General features: G+C 37.5%; 1 long non-coding RNA gene across 1 annotated transcript; it reads right to left on the bottom strand.

The window, feature by feature from the left end:
• Positions 6,394–7,832, bottom strand: LOC110431301. Its single transcript, XR_002448768.1, has 2 exons — positions 6,823–7,832; positions 6,394–6,716 (listed from the first exon to the last, which is right to left on the bottom strand). It is a non-coding gene; the product is annotated as an uncharacterized LOC110431301 (long non-coding RNA).

Genomic DNA, 8,058 nt, shown 5'->3' with positions numbered 1-8,058 from the left:
GCTCACTTCCAAGGAAAGCCGGCAGAGTTCACTATGAAGTCTTTCAAAGGTTCTTCTAACAAGTTAGGGCCGCAAGGTTTCCTTTGCGCGCAGATATAGATACCCCGCTTCCGAATGGCACAATGACGCGCAGCCTATAGACATAGGGACAGGGGCTCGCACTATACCCAAAACGGTTCAGCCCCTCCGCCCTTTCGGGTAACCTCTAACAAGCTAGAAAAGCTTACTCATACTTGACTAAAGCCAGAGCCATATAGCCCTCATGGTTGTACGAGTTGTCCCAGCTTTTGCCAAGGGATAAGTCCTTATGGAGGGTCAAGATCAATCTAGCAAAAGCCAGAGTTCTTTCCACCCTTTATATTCAAATTGCTAGAAAGCTTATTTTATTGTTTATTGTATATTCAAATATTCGTGTCATGAGATCATGGATTATAATCAAGCACTAGCAAGAACTACCCAAATGCATAACCAAATAGGTAACAAGGAATTCAGGATAACAATCATCTATGATTTTACTAAGGTCATCAAGGTGGACACATGAAAATGATAAGTGTTATATTAATTGTGTATAGAGAACAAGGATGATCCCAAGTTATACTTGCCTTAATCTAAATGCTCTTGTTGATCCCGCTGGTCTTACTAGTTGTCTAAGGCTCTGATCTTGATCACTGAAGTACTCTTGTTCACCACGAGTTGCTCACCGACTAAACTCGATCATCGATCATCAGGGGCGGAGCTAGGATTTGAACATAGGGGGAACCGTGCAAACTAAGAAGAATCATGTGTGTAAAAATATTACATGACAAAGATGTACATAGCACCAAAATAAACGTTTGCGCTGCAGTAAAAAAACAGAAAAACTAGAAAAATAAAGAGAAATTTAATTAGTCTCAAGCCTATAACCTTCACCTGATCAATCTATTTCTTTGGCCAGGAAAAGAACCACAATAAAAACAACTAATTAAGTGGGGCAAAATTAATTAGCACTAGATCCTAACATCAAATGGCAAACAATCAGTTACATATTGTTTAGCCTCAGACAAGACGATCACTTAAATGGGTAAAATGATCATTTAAATAGAAGGTTAAACAGAAACACCATTCCATTGTTAGTGTTTAAAAGTTGAGTACATGGGCTAAAATGGCCATTTAGACTTTAGATGAATAATGATAGAAACATAGGAGATAAGAGAGATAATAGAAAGACTAATGCTAAATAATATAGATCCCATTATTGGAGATCAATTCAGAAGGATTAAACAAGGTAAACACTGATTTTCAATTGACTAGCTAATTAGAGTGTGTGGTAGGGGACAAACTAATGTTTGATAGACAATAATAAAAAATAAAAGATATGAAGAAAAATATTAGAAAGATCTAGATTTTATATATATAAGAAACTATTAGAGACTAATGTGAAATAAGAATAAAAATGTTAGTACATATAATATCCTTAACTAACTAATTAGACAATTAAGCATCTAATTACGGGGTGTATTAAGGGACTAATTAGACAATTAAGCATCTAATTACGGGGTGTATTAAGGGATTTATGGGAAGGTTGGGGGGTGCCAGGCCCCCCTCAGCCCCCCTTCCCTCCGCCACTGTCGATCATCAACACACAAACAAACAGAGACAACATACACGAAGCAAACAAGGCTTTAGAATAGTACACCAATCATATAAAAATAGTATGAAAAGTCTATAAAATGATTCTACTCATCGCTACGATCTCACAGACGTAAAGATCACGAAAATCGGAGTTAAAACGAAAAAGATATGAATTTTCTAAGATTTTATGCCGAAAAGAAATTAATTACTTAAAGTCACGAAACTAAAAAGTTTCAAACTGAGTAAACAATTTTACTAACATGTAGAGCTCATGATTATGAACCTAACACAATTTGAATGGAATAAAACGGAATTAAAATGAAGATTTTATGAGCTAAACAAATTCAGTGTATTTTCTTTGTATTTTTAGATTTGTTCTTCAACAGAAAAACGGCACCTAAACTTATATGATGTCATCGTATCATCATCATGAACTCATCAATCCAGTAACAAGCCAGAGCACACCCACGACGCACAGCAGCCAGCCATTGTCAACGATTAGATACCCGCCGGTGATTGTCCAGATGATGACTCCGAGCGCCGTTAACCAAAAAACAAAAATAATAAGATAGAGTCGACGATCGCGAGCTCACCTAGGGTTCTCGTCGGCACAGAAAGGACAACGAGGTCGTGCGGCTCATTGCGCAGCGGAGCTCCAGCTTCGAAGTCTTAATACGAAGAGCAGAAAGCGGAGCTTGACGACAAAGATATGTTCAGCGTCGGCGTTTGGCAGCGGCTACCTCGTCGTGAAAAGCTGTATGGAGTTCTGGACGGCAGCAGGGCCACAAACGGCGAGCATGCGGCAGCGGCGGCAGCTGGTGTCTCGACGAGATCAAAAGGCGGCAGCAAAGGCAAGGCTAGGCTTCTAGAGCGGCGTAGATGGGGAATATGGACGCAGCTGGGGCTTTGCTCCCTTTTATAGAGGTGCTTACGTGTGATATTTTTTTCAATGAAAATAGAAAACGATTTGCAGAGACGTGTCCAACAACAGGACTCTCCACATAACCGGAAACAGCGATGAGGGAAAACCATGCTTGTGTTGCTTTATCGGTGATATAAGGGTATGCTGAATCAAGGAGCTTGGACATACATATCAATTGAGCATTGGATGCAGCCATTGATCGTGTGGCAACCACGAGTAAGAAAATAGAAATCGAAAAGGATGCATATATATATATATATATATATATAGGGTTTGGACTCAGTTGGAATAGATCAAAGATATATTATTTTCGAAATTAATTAATTTCATGCATAAAAATAATTTCAGAAAAGTCCAGAATTATTGTTTAAGCCGCAAAAGTACTCCTAAAGCTCTAAAAATTCAGGGAAAATTATCAGAGACATTATGGAATATGAAGAACCCAAATAAAGTATTTGGAGCTCATGATGAGATAATTTGAGGCATCTAAAAATTAGATCATGCTCACAGAAAAAGGCCGAAAAAAAATTCACAAGAACTTTTGTAGAGATCCCCTGATGGACGAGAAACTAGGAGAGAGAAACTAGGAGGAGTGACTTAGGTTTGAAAGAAAAGATTCTGAGAGACTCTGGATGAAATATTGAGCTGAGAGACAAGGAATTTGATTGTGGAAAAAGATAAATATATGCTGAAGGAGGAAGATCGATCTAATAAACGTATTTTAAATATTTTTCTCACTATCAACACACAAAGTAGCAATAACCAAACATCACCTGAAATCATATGCACCAGCATGTATACACAAGAATGTTGCTAAATATTATGATAAATTTTAGTTTAATGAAAAATATTATTTTACTACGTTTTCATGAGCACAAAAATACAAAATTAAATCAATTTACATCTATTTCAAAAGGAGCAATTTTTAGGGTGTTACACACCTCAATGAAAATGGAGCCCCTCCTTACTTTTCTAGACATAAAAGAGAGAAATGAGGGGCTCTAGAGGTTGAAGATGACTTTCAGCCCTCTCTTCCTTTAAATCGTCATACTTTGCTTGGAAGAAGCAAGCCCCTCACAACACACCTTTATATATATATATGTATGATACCATTGATTTTTTGCTCAACATTTATTTGGCTGATAACATTTTAATTATTACTTTTGTATAGTTCCACCAAATATATTATCAAATCTATTATCAAAAGTACTTAGGCGTGTCCTATTATATGCTTCTCTATTTGTCATTGATTTTTTTACAAAAAGAACAAAAAGCCAAATCTATTATCAAAATGTAATTTACGGCTGATAAACCAGCTTATGCTTATTTGTTATGAGGAAATAAACATTGTAGCATGGCTGATAAGTCGTGTTGTTAAGTTCAAGCGAATAGGTACGGTCAGGATATCTGTATTGTATGTCTTAAATTTTATACTACAAACGTATAGGAATATATATTGTTAAAAGTAGTAATATGGCATACCATACCATACCCATAGAGGGGAATAATAAGTATGGTTGGGAGTTCAACTCCAAGATGCCATACATATGTGTTATAAATGAAAAATATTGCATCCTGATATTTTTCACTTGAAAGGAAAAACAAAAGCAAATAGGAGTTCTATGTGTTACTCTTTCCTATGCTTTAAATAAACTTTAACAAATAAACAGAACCCTCGTACAGATTAGGTGGTCATGTGACATAGACATCACTCTATCGAGTAAGGCCTTGTTTAGTTCACCTCGAAATCTAAAAAGTTTTCAAGATTCCCCGTCACATCGAATCTTGTGGCGCATGCATGAAACATTAAATATAGACGAAAACAAAAACTAATTACACAGTTTGTCTGTAAATCGCGAGACGAATCTTTTGATCCTAGTTAGTTCATGATTGGATAATATATGTCAAATAAAAACAAAAGTGCTACAGTAGCAAAATCTGAAATTTTTTTAACTAAACAAGGCCTAAAAGCCAGGCAGAGGAGGACCAACGTGGGCGTATAACTCTCCAACTCGAGTTCGACTGGTGTAGATCTACACCAGTCCAACTCGAGTTGGAGTCCATCTCAAATTATAGGAGTAGTTCCATGTAAAATCAATGTTTCGGGCACATATAAACTCCATTTTTGAAGATCCAAATATGCATGTATGTAAAGACAATTTAATAAGTTAACTAATGACTTTGGTTTCACACAACAAAATGCGTTGAGTCAACGGAAATCATCGAAATAAGTCAGCATCTAGAATCTACCACAAGTGTTGTGACATAGTCTTTTGGTCCATTGAACCGTGTATTGTTTTAGAGCCCATTAGAGGGCGCATCCAGGGGGTTGACGCCCAAGATTGGATTTACAACTACAGAATAATTGCCTATTGGCAAAGTGATTGGTAAATCTACTAAACATTGAGGGCACCTGGCAGACCCTCTTAACAAACAAATACATAAGATCGAAAACCCTTACCCAAGTGACGGCGAAACCCAATGATTCTCATTTTTGGAGAGGCCTTATGCGAATAAAGGATGAGGTACTCACTAAAGGTTCCTTTATTATTAAAGATGGGACCAAGACGAGATTCTAGGATGATACATGGGTAGGAGACAGGCCTCTAAAAGTTACATACCCTTCTCTTTATAATATAGTGCGTGATCCCCATGCAACTGTATCTAAAGTGATGTCGACTAGTCCCCTAAATATCTCTTTCAGAAGGGCTCTAGTGGATAATAAACTTTTACAATGGCTACAATTAGTAGCTCAAGTTTCTAATGTGGGTTTGGTGGAGGGATCGGACTATTTTAAATGGGACCTACCACATCTGGGTTATATTCAGTCCTGAAAGGATCAAGATGCCCAAGAGGGGGGGATGAATTGGGTTTCTCTAAAATTTAAGCAACCTACAAGCTCCAATTCAACCCCTTGTGCCTAAGTGTGTTCTAGAGAGCTACCGGATAAAAGTTTTGCAACCTAGTTCCAATCCTATTCTAGCTTGGCAATTCTAGGAATTTAAAGTACTCAAAGTAAATGCTAGAATGTAAAAGGATGAGAGCTAGAAGAATGCGGTGATGTTTTGCCAAGGTATCGTAGAGTCGCCACTCTTCACTAGTCCTCGTTGGAGCACCCGTGCAAGGGCTTTGCTCCCCCTTGGTCCGCGCAAGGACCAAGTGCTCTCTACGGGCTGATTCTTCGACACTCCGTCGCGGTGAATTGCCCAAAACCGCTCAAAAGCTTGACACGAGCCACCCACAAGAACTCCAGGCGGTCTTCGTGCCTCCAATCACCACCGAACCATCTAGGTGATGGTGATCACCAAGAGTACACTACAAGAAGTGTGTGGCTTTTTGACATTCTATTATGTCATAATATATGCAATTTATGTCACAAATTGAGTTTTATGACATCAAGGTGACATAAACTGTAATGTCAAAAAGCCACTATCACAAAATGATTTTATGACATCTTTTTTGCTAAATGTCATAAGTTTATGACGTGTAATTTCAATGTCACATAATCTTAGGACACTGGTTTAGTGTCATTAAATCCTAGCCTTACCATGTAGGCAATGCCACGTAGGATGAACTGCTGACATGGCAGGAAGGAGAAAAACGACAAAAAATGAAATTTGGCCTGCGAGAGCCCATATACCACGCAGTTGTCTTTCAGCCCATTTATCTTTTTTAGTCCACTAGTTTCAGCCCATGTTTTTTTAGCCCATCGATTTCAGTCTTATTTTCTTTTCCAGCCTACGAATTTTAGCCCAGCTTGTTTTATGACCCATACTATTAATCCTGTCTTTTTTCCAACCTACAATACAATTCAGCCCATACAACATCCAGCCCACATACACAATTCAGCCATACAACCAGATTCAAATAAGTAATCTCCACAAATCCTTGCAATATCACAAGCATTCAGGTTTTAAAATGCAATACAGTTACAACATTATAAGTAGCATACACACTAATGGTTGCCTAGTTTAAAATATTCACATGATGACAAGTGTAGTGGAACATCAACAAATACTAAAGGTGGTTCTGTACATGTTAGTAAAGCTACACTTATCACCATTGACCCAATGCCAATCGACATGAAAGGCAAGGTGCTTCCCTGCTGCCCTACGCCGCCATGTGCATCCACCTTAGATAGCACCAACTCTATGCCTGTTTCCATACCGTAGGTCTGTGGGCTCTATATTTTGCAACATAGAATGCAAAAAAAAAAACATGAGCAATGGATCCTAGATAGTCCAACTACGAGGCAATTTAATAGAAATATTAACTTAGCCAATAGATACCTGCATCCCAGTCACTTGTAATTAACTATGTGCACTATATGCCTAAAATAAGGAAGCAATAAGCAGTTAAAATAATACTGATTGTGGAACAAGATATAACGGTTCTAGTTTAATTAGATAGATCAGCTCAGGACTACATACTAAAAGCATGTAGATCTTTTAGATAAACCTATAACAATATTCTCAACTTACTAATTTCTTAACATACTCCGTACTGATTATCAGATGTTCCTAGCATATTAATTCTCAAACATTCCTATCCTCTTATACCTACAGATGTGCCTTTCAACTCATCATGCACCAAAGTAGATTGAGTAAAAATAATTTTATTCAGTAGATGACCAGCACACATCCTCACAAAATTCATCCTCAAATCAAATCACTAACTATCCCTATTCAATTCTCATTAGTTGTATACCACATAGCAGCAGAAGAACATCTCCATGGAACCACCGGCCCAAGCACTGCTGCTCGCTATCCAGAAGGCAGATCCAGTCTGGTCACATCTTGCATCAACATGAAATAAGATTGGTTACTTCAGAAATCACAGGTGCAAACAAATCACAAAAGAATCTAACAAATACACAAGTAGATTTCTAGAAAAACAACTAAGTAACGCCTCAGTTCTGCACCTACTCTTATTGTAGTTTTCTCTAGGCAAGACAATCACTAGTTAATGGAGCAAAACTCATTATCAACAAATCACTAAGTATCGCCCATATGCAGAATTTTTGCTGCTACTCTTATTTGCCCTGATTCAGTACATAGTGAAGATCCACTGCATATAACAAATACATGCCTCAGAAAGCTCATTTTGGTTCTCTTACCTGTCAAAGATAGCATCAAAGGTTGGCCTTTCCAATTCCTTCATACTGACCATACAGAAAACAACCCATGCTAATTTACCAAAATCTAAAACACCCTATGGATGAAACATATGCTACTTACGGTACAAAAATAGGCCGATGGGAAAGATGTGTTAGACGTACCTTTACTACTTCAGTATAATTCAAGCTTTTCAGTTCCCTACTTCAGTTAGATGTACCAATCAAGACTCAGTAACTCATCAGGCCAAAAAATTATAATAATAATAAATAACAACACATACATTCATGCAACTAAACTGTAGCGGTAGGAATAGACCTTGAATCTGTGATGGTTGGTTTCCTAACAAAAATACATTATATTTCATCATGGAAATTGTGTTAAGAAAGCATCAAAATAAGTCAGCAAAAC

This window comes from Sorghum bicolor, chromosome 10 (genome assembly GCF_000003195.3).
Source record: "Sorghum bicolor cultivar BTx623 chromosome 10, Sorghum_bicolor_NCBIv3, whole genome shotgun sequence".
In the NCBI taxonomy this organism is placed as follows: Eukaryota; Viridiplantae; Streptophyta; class Magnoliopsida; order Poales; family Poaceae; genus Sorghum; species Sorghum bicolor.
Note: the sequence above shows the minus strand (reverse complement) of the source record. Positions and strands in the feature narration are given on the sequence as shown.